This window comes from Benincasa hispida, chromosome 2 (assembly GCF_009727055.1).
Source record: "Benincasa hispida cultivar B227 chromosome 2, ASM972705v1, whole genome shotgun sequence".
NCBI lineage: Eukaryota > Viridiplantae > Streptophyta > Magnoliopsida > Cucurbitales > Cucurbitaceae > Benincasa > Benincasa hispida.
This window is the reverse complement of record NC_052350.1, coordinates 47,403,466-47,413,153: the sequence shown is the minus strand read 5'-3', so window position 1 is coordinate 47,413,153 and position 9,688 is coordinate 47,403,466. Positions and strand designations below refer to the sequence as shown.

The window sequence follows — 9,688 nt, the reverse complement described above, 5'->3', positions numbered from 1 at the left end:
ATTCTTTTGCAGAGTTGTCCAACTCTACTTATGGAATTGCAAGTATGCAAGCCTTCAATATGGGTTTGAAATTGGAACTAGACTACTCGTTATAGAGTTTCTTTGTTTGATTTCAAGCATGGTTTATGTGAACAAAGTTTTATTTAGAGCTTATTGTATGATTAGAAGTTTGTTATTCAATCTTTTGAAGTTAAAAAATAGTTGTTGATCATATTTTCATAGTTGGAGCTCATTCACATACTTTTTGTTTCTTTTGTTTAGAGATTCCGTTCGTAAGTTAGTTTTCTTCTTGGTTAAGCTCTTTGAAGGTATGTACATTTTTGCAGTTGATTTTTTAGCATCCTTGCATTTAACTTTTTTAGCATCTTTGAAGCTTTTTGAAGGCTGGAGCCCTTTGATTAGGAACAAAGTCGGAATCATTAGAATCAGTCGACGCATCAATCCTAGGAACTAAGACTTGGGTATTCTCCATGTATAGAAACAAAAGAGGAAATATAAGTCAAGCAGTAAATTACCTTGAGGAATGAAGGATTAAAGATGAAGATTGGAGTGTGGTGAGTTTGGTGGCTAAGTAAACCATTTTTTATAAGGGATTCTGGTACGAAAAACGAAGCTCTTCACCTAAACCAAGCCAAGACATGGATGCTAGAGGATTTGAGTCACCCAATTCGAGAAAGGGGCAACTGTGGAGGGTGAAATTGAACCCAAATAGAAAATTAAATCTGAGGTTTGGGTAAAGACAGTTGAGCTAAGAATGTTGGCTAAGAAAAGTTAGCCAAGCTTAACCGGCAACCCAAAGGTAGAAGCCAAGTTGATAGACTTTCAAATGGCTTTTGGCTAAAACAATATTGTATCTTATGTATAATGAATGTATATATATATTTAAATAAATATATGTATATATATATTTAAGTAAAAAGTATATAAATATACACGTGTATATTTAAATAAATAAATTTATATATATATTCAAAGCGGGGGTCTTTTGAGAAAATGCCAACCCTTATGTGTTAGCAGCTGGGCCTATGAGCCCAACTGGCCTCTAAATGAGGTCAGCCCAAAGTTAATGGGATTGGCCACCAACCCCAATCCATTTCTATCCTCAATTGGGATTAATTTTCATAGTTTTTAAATTAGTGGAAACCTCTTTTAAAATGTTAATTTAAAGACTATTTATTTACCCAATTTCGTTTGTGTAGCTCAATTATTATATTATTAAAGAAGCATAACTTAAGAATAATTATTGGTAAATCAAAAGTCATACTTCCATCTAAATGTCGAGCACATTAAGAGTTGAAGTTCGTAACAGCTCGGATAATGATGGTTCAGGTGGAAAACGGATAAAGTAACGATTAATAATGGCTTAGAAGCTGAAGAGACAAACTATGTTGAATTATTACATAGACGGCCTATATAATTCAAGGGGTGGTATGTTTTTCAACCTATTTTAATTGTTACTAGTTGGCTCAAATTCAAACCCAATTCTAATTTGAGTGTTGAAATGGATTTGGCTCAACATCACAGTGTTAGCTTTACTCGCTTTTCTTGCAGGATATCCCGTTATTCTCCTTCAAATACAAATTTAGGTGCAATTTTCGGTATCAACATTTACTATGAACACCAAATATTAGCATGTGTATACAATATTTACGGTATAATTTTATTTGTTCCATTTAAGGACAAAACTCGAAAAGGTCTTAAATGAATCAAAATTTTCAACAAAATTAAAATATTGTGACAAAAATAAAAATTGTCACATTAACCATTTCGATGAAACAACAAATTGTTCCAAAGTTACTCCTTGTATATATGCGATTTTTTCTAAAATTTCGTTGTAATTTGTGAGGATTTTGCAAAGGTGCGACGAAAATGTTAACGTCGCTACTTTTTTACGATTTACATAGTAATTTCGTTGCAATTTGTGAAGATTTCGAAAATTCGTCTCTAAAAATCTTCACTAACTAGGATTCGCTAACATTTCTTCCAACGTGTACTTTTTCGTTGCTAAAGATTATGTGCAATGAAATAAAGATCATATCTTTTGCATTGAGTACTATAATAAATTACTATAATAAATTTTATTCTTTAATTGTTGTTCAAATTTGATCGCTAATGTCATCTCCCAACCAATTTATGTTGACTTTGAGTTAGTCCAAAAATGAATTAAATTTTATAAAAAAAAATATATATATATATATATATATAATTATCGTAAATTATGATCGAATGCACATAGCCTGCAATACATTTAACTATTTTCCTTTCGTGTAAGCCTCTAGAAAAAATTTCATGTATACTAAACCACATATGCCGAAACATCGCTATTAAGCGCATCAATAATCGGCTGGTCTCGAGTTAAATCGGTAGCCGGAGTTTCCAAGTTAGGGTTCGGAAACCAGTTGGTCGGCTTAATCGCCGCGATCTTCTTCCTATTTAGGCACAACACAGCACTGTTACGGAAATCCTCGACAATCCTGAATTCCAATTGATCGCCGGTACCGGAAACCGGAGACGATTCCAGAGCAAAAGCACGGCGGAGGTAAATCTGAGACGCCGATTTGTTTCGGTTCCGTTTGGCGCTAATTCGCGAGTCTCGAATCTGAGCCAACTCGCCGGGTTTCAAGTACTTACGGAATTGTTTCTTGCGATTTGCTGCAGTTTCCATGGCTTTTAACCGGAGAAAAGTTAGGGTTTAATAGCGAATTGAAGTTCGAGAAACGGGAAGAAGGCAATGGAGGGAAATTCAGAAAATGAGAGACGATGAGCGGTGGCCGGTGAGTTTGAATTTATGTTGTGGTTTAATTTTAAATCCTGTTTTCATTTGGATTGCATTACCTTTAATCATTCCTAAAATCTTATCTCTTTTATTTTTATATTAATTTACGTTTTCAAATCTATTTCGGATCATCCAGTTTTTAATTACTTTTATCAAATAATAATTTAGATTAAATTTAAAATTAGTCATACTATCATAATTTTATTATTATTATTATTGGTGAAAATATCGTTTTGGCATTTTGAAATTTGTTTAATTTTAATCCATTTACTTTTAAATGTTTGATTTTAGCTTACTTTCAATAAATCATAAATTTAGTCCCTACTACTAACTATTTTGTTGTTCGTTATTTTTAAAAAAAAATTATTTATTAACATTTTTACTATAAATTTTGAAAATTATTATTTAATAGCTCAATTTTATAAATTTTTCTTGTATTTTCTTACATGACAATTATTATTAAGTTTTAGGATTGTTTTCAAAAATAAGAAAACGAGTCCACTTATTTACAAATATAACAAAATCTTATTATCTATCATTAATAGATATTGATAATCTAAACTCCAAACACAAACTATTATAACTCAATTGACTATATTAACTAACTTCTTGCTCCAAACACCCCCTTAATATAAGAAAATATTTAAAACAATTACGCTATTATTATTTGATAATCAAATTTGGTCAAAATTAAATTCAAATGACGAAATTTAAGATTTATTGAAATTACATGGACTAAAATCGAACAAATTTAAAAGTACAAGAATCAATATTTTATTTAAAACTAAAATATTTAAATAATTATAAATTATGAGAATAATCGAAATAATAAGATGTTTTGCATACCTATTTTGTCTTTGGAATTTTCTTAAACTTTTTATCTCCTCATTTATTAATGGTTACACGTCAAAGTGGTGAATATAGTAAAATATTTTAAATCATCTTAGTTAAAACTTAAATCTATTCGTTTTATATTAATATACTTTTTTAAATCCTTTTTCTTATGAAAATTTGAAGGATTCACTTTTATATATATAAACAATTACTTTTTAAAAATTAATATAGATTAGATAAAGTTAGTTGCAACTTAAGAACATATAAATTTTTAAATAATTATGAATTAATATCAGTGTAAAAATAATCGAAATAATTTTGTCCTTCGAATTTTCATAAATCCCTATCTTGTTTTTCATTACAATGGTAAAATATTTTAAATGATCCTTAGTTAACGTTGACCTACTAGTTTTCCAAAGATCAATGTAACTGACTTTCTAAGACTTATCGTAAGTTGTTGCTTCATACATGCATAAGCCTCAAACAAATTTATTTACATAAATACTTTTGTAACATCCAAATAACTGAAAATCTTTCAAAATAAATTTCATGAAGCCTGATAAATAAATAAATAAATCAACCATGAAATTCTAAATTCTCACATCAAGACTAGAAATTTAAAACACTTAAACATGAAAACATGAGCGAAAGCATTTCTTTGATCCCAATGGCGTGGTCACGGATTCCTTCTGTCATTCATTGATACGTCCTTGCTCTTACCTAAAAAACATAATGTAAGAAATGATGAGTATAAAATACTCAATAAGTAACCCCACTACCGGGATCAGGCTAAGCATCTATGTCCTCTAGATGTTACTTTCTAGTGAGATATGCATAAATCTCTACTTAGTTAGTGGTTAGTTGAACCTACACTACCGTAGATTAGGTGTACCCACAAACCTTTGGTGAATCCCGAAGGAAACACAAACCTTCGGTGAAGTCCCGAAAAAAATTACCATCTCTAGTGAATCCCGAAGGAGACACAAATTTCTAGTGAATCCCAAAGGAGACACAAACCTCTAGTGAATTCCAAATGAGACACAAACCTCTGGTGAATCTCGAAGGAAACACAAACTTCTGGTGGGTAACTAATTACGGGTGGGGGTAACTACCACTATCATAATCATAACATGCATCATGAAACATAGTCTCACAACATGCAAATACATAGCATCATGTCAATGTTCATCTAGCAATTCATATAACAAGGTAATTTGGTTCATACTGGCACTCGTAACATGCTTTAAAACATAATCAAGATCAACTTATTTATCCTCATGCAACTTGATGTAAATAGTCTTAGAATCCTCAAATAATAAATCTTAAATTTAACGCCTGGCACATAGGCGATTCCAATAGTATTACTTACCTCAAATAGCAAGTTTAAATAACAAGCAAATCAATCTATCCTTGCCAATGCAAATTCTTAAATCAAACCCAATGCATAAACCAAAATTTACTTCAACATGTAAAATTTAATCCTAAAACACAAATTCACCTTACAACGTCTCCAAACCACTTAACCAAATAGTGGCTTGACCTAAACTCACTCCAAAACTTCGAACAATAATTTAATCCTTTGCACATTCCATAATAGGCATTAAAACCCACATTACAGTGATTATATCAAGGCCCAAAAAAATTCCAAAATCAGATTCTCACCTAAAAAAAATTATCCATATGGTCCTTAACACTTAATGATGATCAAGCCAACATTCTCCAAATCTTGAATCTAGAATTTCAATATTATGGGTTAATCAATTCAGACCAAAACCTTAGTGGCCAATAATAAATCTCCAAGAAATTCCAAAAAAGAAAGAAACACTTACATAAAATTGTCTCGAAATTGATTCCAAATTTGGTGAACAACACCTCAAAATCCTTCGATTATATTCAACAACGATTACGGACACCAGAGTTTCAAACAACAATCCAACTGATCAAAATGAAATCCTATATGTCCTGAACAAAATGACCAAATTTCAGCACGATCCAACAGTTTAAACTCCAACAATCGACAATTTTGTGGAAGGTGTCGCTGAAAAATCGAATTGTTTTCTCTCCGATTTTCTGCCTCTTTTCACTCCCCTTTAGTTTCGAAAAATCTCAATTCTTTCATTTTTTTTTCAAACTTTAAAAAGATAAATAAAATATTTTATCACAACATCTCCAAAATCTCCAAAGATTCTATAAAATTAATAAATCAATTAACTTCTCAAATTACTTAGGCTTCGAAAATCAAAATTAAATGGCATAAAATCCAATACAAATTAAATCCTTTCAAATATTTAAATCAATTAAAAACCACATAAATTTTGTTATCTTTTAAGTTGGCCCCAAAATCCAAAATCAAAGGGAGGTAAAATTCAATCAAGATAATTAGTTCGAATATCTAATCAATTAAATTCAATTTGACCAATAAAAGCTTTTCAATTATTTTAATTTAATCCCAATTTTAAAAAATGAAAGGGAAATTAAAACTCAATAATTTTAGATAACTAATTTTAATTTTCCTGAAATTCATGATGTTACAAGCAGAGGTTTAATTTCTCACATATTGTTATACTAAAAAAAAAAGTTAAAATTAGCCCTTAATAATAAGGGAGAATTGGGTCGGATAAATCAAAATCATCATGATTATGACAAGGCATTTTTACATGAAATGCCTAAAGAATAGGCACCAGGAAACGGAGGAAAAACGAGTTGTGTAGGGGATAAAGCAAGTGGGAGAGAAAACAACACTATCGTATAACAGAAGTGCTTATCGCAATATAGGTGCTACACGATCGTGTAGGATATGCTGAACGATCGTTTAGGAAAGGTGTACGATCGTTTAGTAAAACTGCGAGGTGGACGATCGTTTAGGCAAGAAGCGACTATCGTATAGGCTCTCGGGCGATCGTTTTAGAAAACACCACAGCGCGATTTCACAAAATCTTTTAGGCGGAATTATGGAATATCGATTGCACGATCCAAAAATGAAAACTTTTCTCATTTTTAAATCATTCGGTTACGATAACTGACGTTGCCCCACTACCCACGTTCGAACGTGAATTTTGGATTAATTATCATATAATTAACCAATTAAGTAATTAATAAAATATAATCATATTATATTTATATTCTATAGTTTTGATATCACATATCTACCTATAATATTTTCTCCTCTACTTGATATAAATCATATTTATATCTAATTTTCTCCAAAATAATGTATCTCATACATTTAGCCAATTATATCATATATAATCGAACTCCTCTTGTCAATTTGAACATTTCAAATTAACCCCAAACACTAGTTCTCAACTTTATCCAAGCTACCTAGGGGACCTAATAGACCTGTTGCTCGAAAGCTCCAACGGTACGTGAATAGCTAACTAAACTCTTTAGCCACGAGATCTACCATCCTATTAACTGTTAGGCATTCTACTAAAGAACAATAGTGAACTTCTTCTTACCACAAATATATTTCTCTCTGTCCATCGGATATAACCAATCATGAGTACGATAACCCTTCACAGATGGTCGTAAGTACAGCTGGACCCAAATTACCGTTATGCCCATGTAGTTAACATTTCACTCAAGTACCATTGATTCCTCTAAATGAACAATACAACATAGTTCTACTATGTGTGAACCCTCCGGCCCAAGAGAAGGTGTGTGGTGCCACACCTTCAAGTCCTCAGAATCAGCCTTTAAGGGAGCCATCTATTTACTTACCCCTGCTTCGGGGAAGGAGTGAATTCCATCTTGTGTAGCTGAGTTTGCCCACCCCAAAATCAAACGACTCCCCAAAATGGTAGGTTTGAATCGGCAACCTGGCCACTGGCACACCATACAAATCATAGGGCCGTCGTCAATGGAAGGAATTCATAACTCACTTAGGATTGAGGTCATGTTACCCAAATATGGTCATCTCAGTGAAGTGAGTCTCTGTCATGAACGGTGTTATATAAACGAGACGTTAACACGTCGTGGTCAGGTCTTATATACTCTTGGTATAGGACGCTCCGCTCGCATGTCCCCCACGAATGATCAGGATCAGACCATCCGTGACAAGTCACAACACTTGTGAACATATTCCACAAAGCGGGCCGCATCCGTAGCGTTACCACGGATAAGGTTTCCTCCTATATCCATTATACTACAGACCATTTTGGTTATACTACTCACAGACATGATCCATTTTTATGTACTTACTAACATGCTTGAGTCACATACAGATAACTAGAGATTTGATGTTTATTGGTTTGTGGTAAAGCAAATAAAACAAGTAACTGAGCAAAAATACAAATGTGAAGTAAGTATCCAATATTAACATACAAGCATTCGTACATACAGTTACAAACAACAGAACACAAGACTTTAGGGCATCAACTCCAACAAAGAATATCATGGAGGAGAGAGAAATAAATAGATAGAAATAAATAAATATAATTATATATATATAATTATTTATATATATAATATATAACGTAGGTGATGACTAAATTATAAATATTCAAGTGAAAATAGGGAAGCCCAATAGCTCTTTTTTTTTTTTTTTTTTTTTTTTTTTTTTTTTCTTTTTTGTAAAAAATGAAATGTTCAAAACATTAATTTAATATGTGCCTATTCTTTAGGCATTTCATGTAAAATGCCTTGTCATAATCATGATGATTTTGATTTATCCGACCCAATTCTCCCTTATTATTAAGGGCTAATTTATAACTTTTTTTTTTAGTATAACAATATGTGAGAATTAAACCCTCTGCTTGTAAACTATCATGAAATTTCAGGAAAATTAAAATTAGTTATCTAAAATTATTGAGTTTTAATTTCCTTTCATTTTTTAAAATTGGGATTAAATTAAAATAATTGAAAAGCTTTTATTGTCAAATTGAATTTAATTGATTAGATATTCGAACTAATTATTCTTGATTGAATTTTACTCACTCTCCCTTTGATTTTGGATTTTGGGGCCAACTTAAAAGATAACAAAATTTTATGTGGTTTTTATTGATTAAAATATTTGAAAGGATTTAATTTGTATTGGATTTTATGCCATTTAATTTTGATTTTCGAAGCCTAAGTAATTTGAGAAGTTAATTGATTTATTAATTTTATAGAATCTTTGGAGATTTTTGGAGATGTTTGTGATATATTTATTTATTATCTTTTTAAAGTTTGAAAAAAAATGAAAGAATTGAGATTTTTCGAAACTAAAGGGGAGTTGAAAAAGAGGCAGAAAATCGAGAGAGAAACAATTCGATTTTCAGCGACAGCACTTTCACAACATAAAATTGTCGGATTGGTTGGAGTTTGTTAAAACTGTTGGATCGTGCTGAATTTGGTCATTTTGTTCAGAGACATATAGGATTTCATTTTTGATCATTGATTGTTTGTTTGAAACTCTGGTGTCCGTAATCGTTGTTGAATATAATCGAAGGATTTGAGGTGTTGTTCACCAAATTTGGAATCAATTTCGAGACAATTTTATGTAAGTGTTTCTTCTTTTTTGGAATTTCTTGGAGATTTATTATTGGCCCACTAAGGTTTTGGTCTGAATTGATTACCACTAATATTGAAATTCTAGATTCAAGATTTGGAGAATGTTGGCTTGATCATCATTTAAGTGTTAAGGACCATATGGATAATTTTAGGTGAGAATCTTGATTTTGGAATTTTTTTGGGCCTGGATATAATCACTGTAATGTGGGTTTAATGCCTATTAATGGAATGGCAAGGATTAATTATTGTTCGAAGTTTTGGAGTGAGTTTAGGTCAAGCACTATTTGGTTAAGTGGTTGGAGACGTTGTTAAGGTGAATTTGTGTTTTAGGATTAAATTTACATGTTGAAGTAAATTTTGGTTTATGCTTGGGTTTGATTTAAGAATTTTGGCATTCGGCAGGATAGATTGATTGCTTGTTATTTAAACTTGCTATTTGAAGGTAAGTAATACACTATTGGAATCGCACTTGTGCCCAGGCGTTAAATGTTAAGATTTATTATTGAGGATTCTAAGACTATTTACATCAAGTTGCATGAGGATAAATAAGTTGATCTGATTTATGTTTTAAAAGCATGTTACGAGTGC

At 31.4% G+C, this 9,688-nt stretch overlaps 1 long non-coding RNA gene across 1 annotated transcript in view; it reads left to right on the top strand.

The window, feature by feature from the left end:
- The first annotated feature begins 2,239 nt into the window (after window positions 1–2,239).
- Window positions 2,240–9,688, top strand: part of LOC120070933 — an 11,566-nt gene continuing 4,117 nt past the window's right edge. The window contains exons 1-2 of the long non-coding RNA XR_005480077.1: window positions 2,240–2,539; window positions 2,659–2,774. This is a non-coding gene — a long non-coding RNA (uncharacterized LOC120070933). The remainder of the gene's footprint in view (window positions 2,540–2,658; window positions 2,775–9,688) is intronic.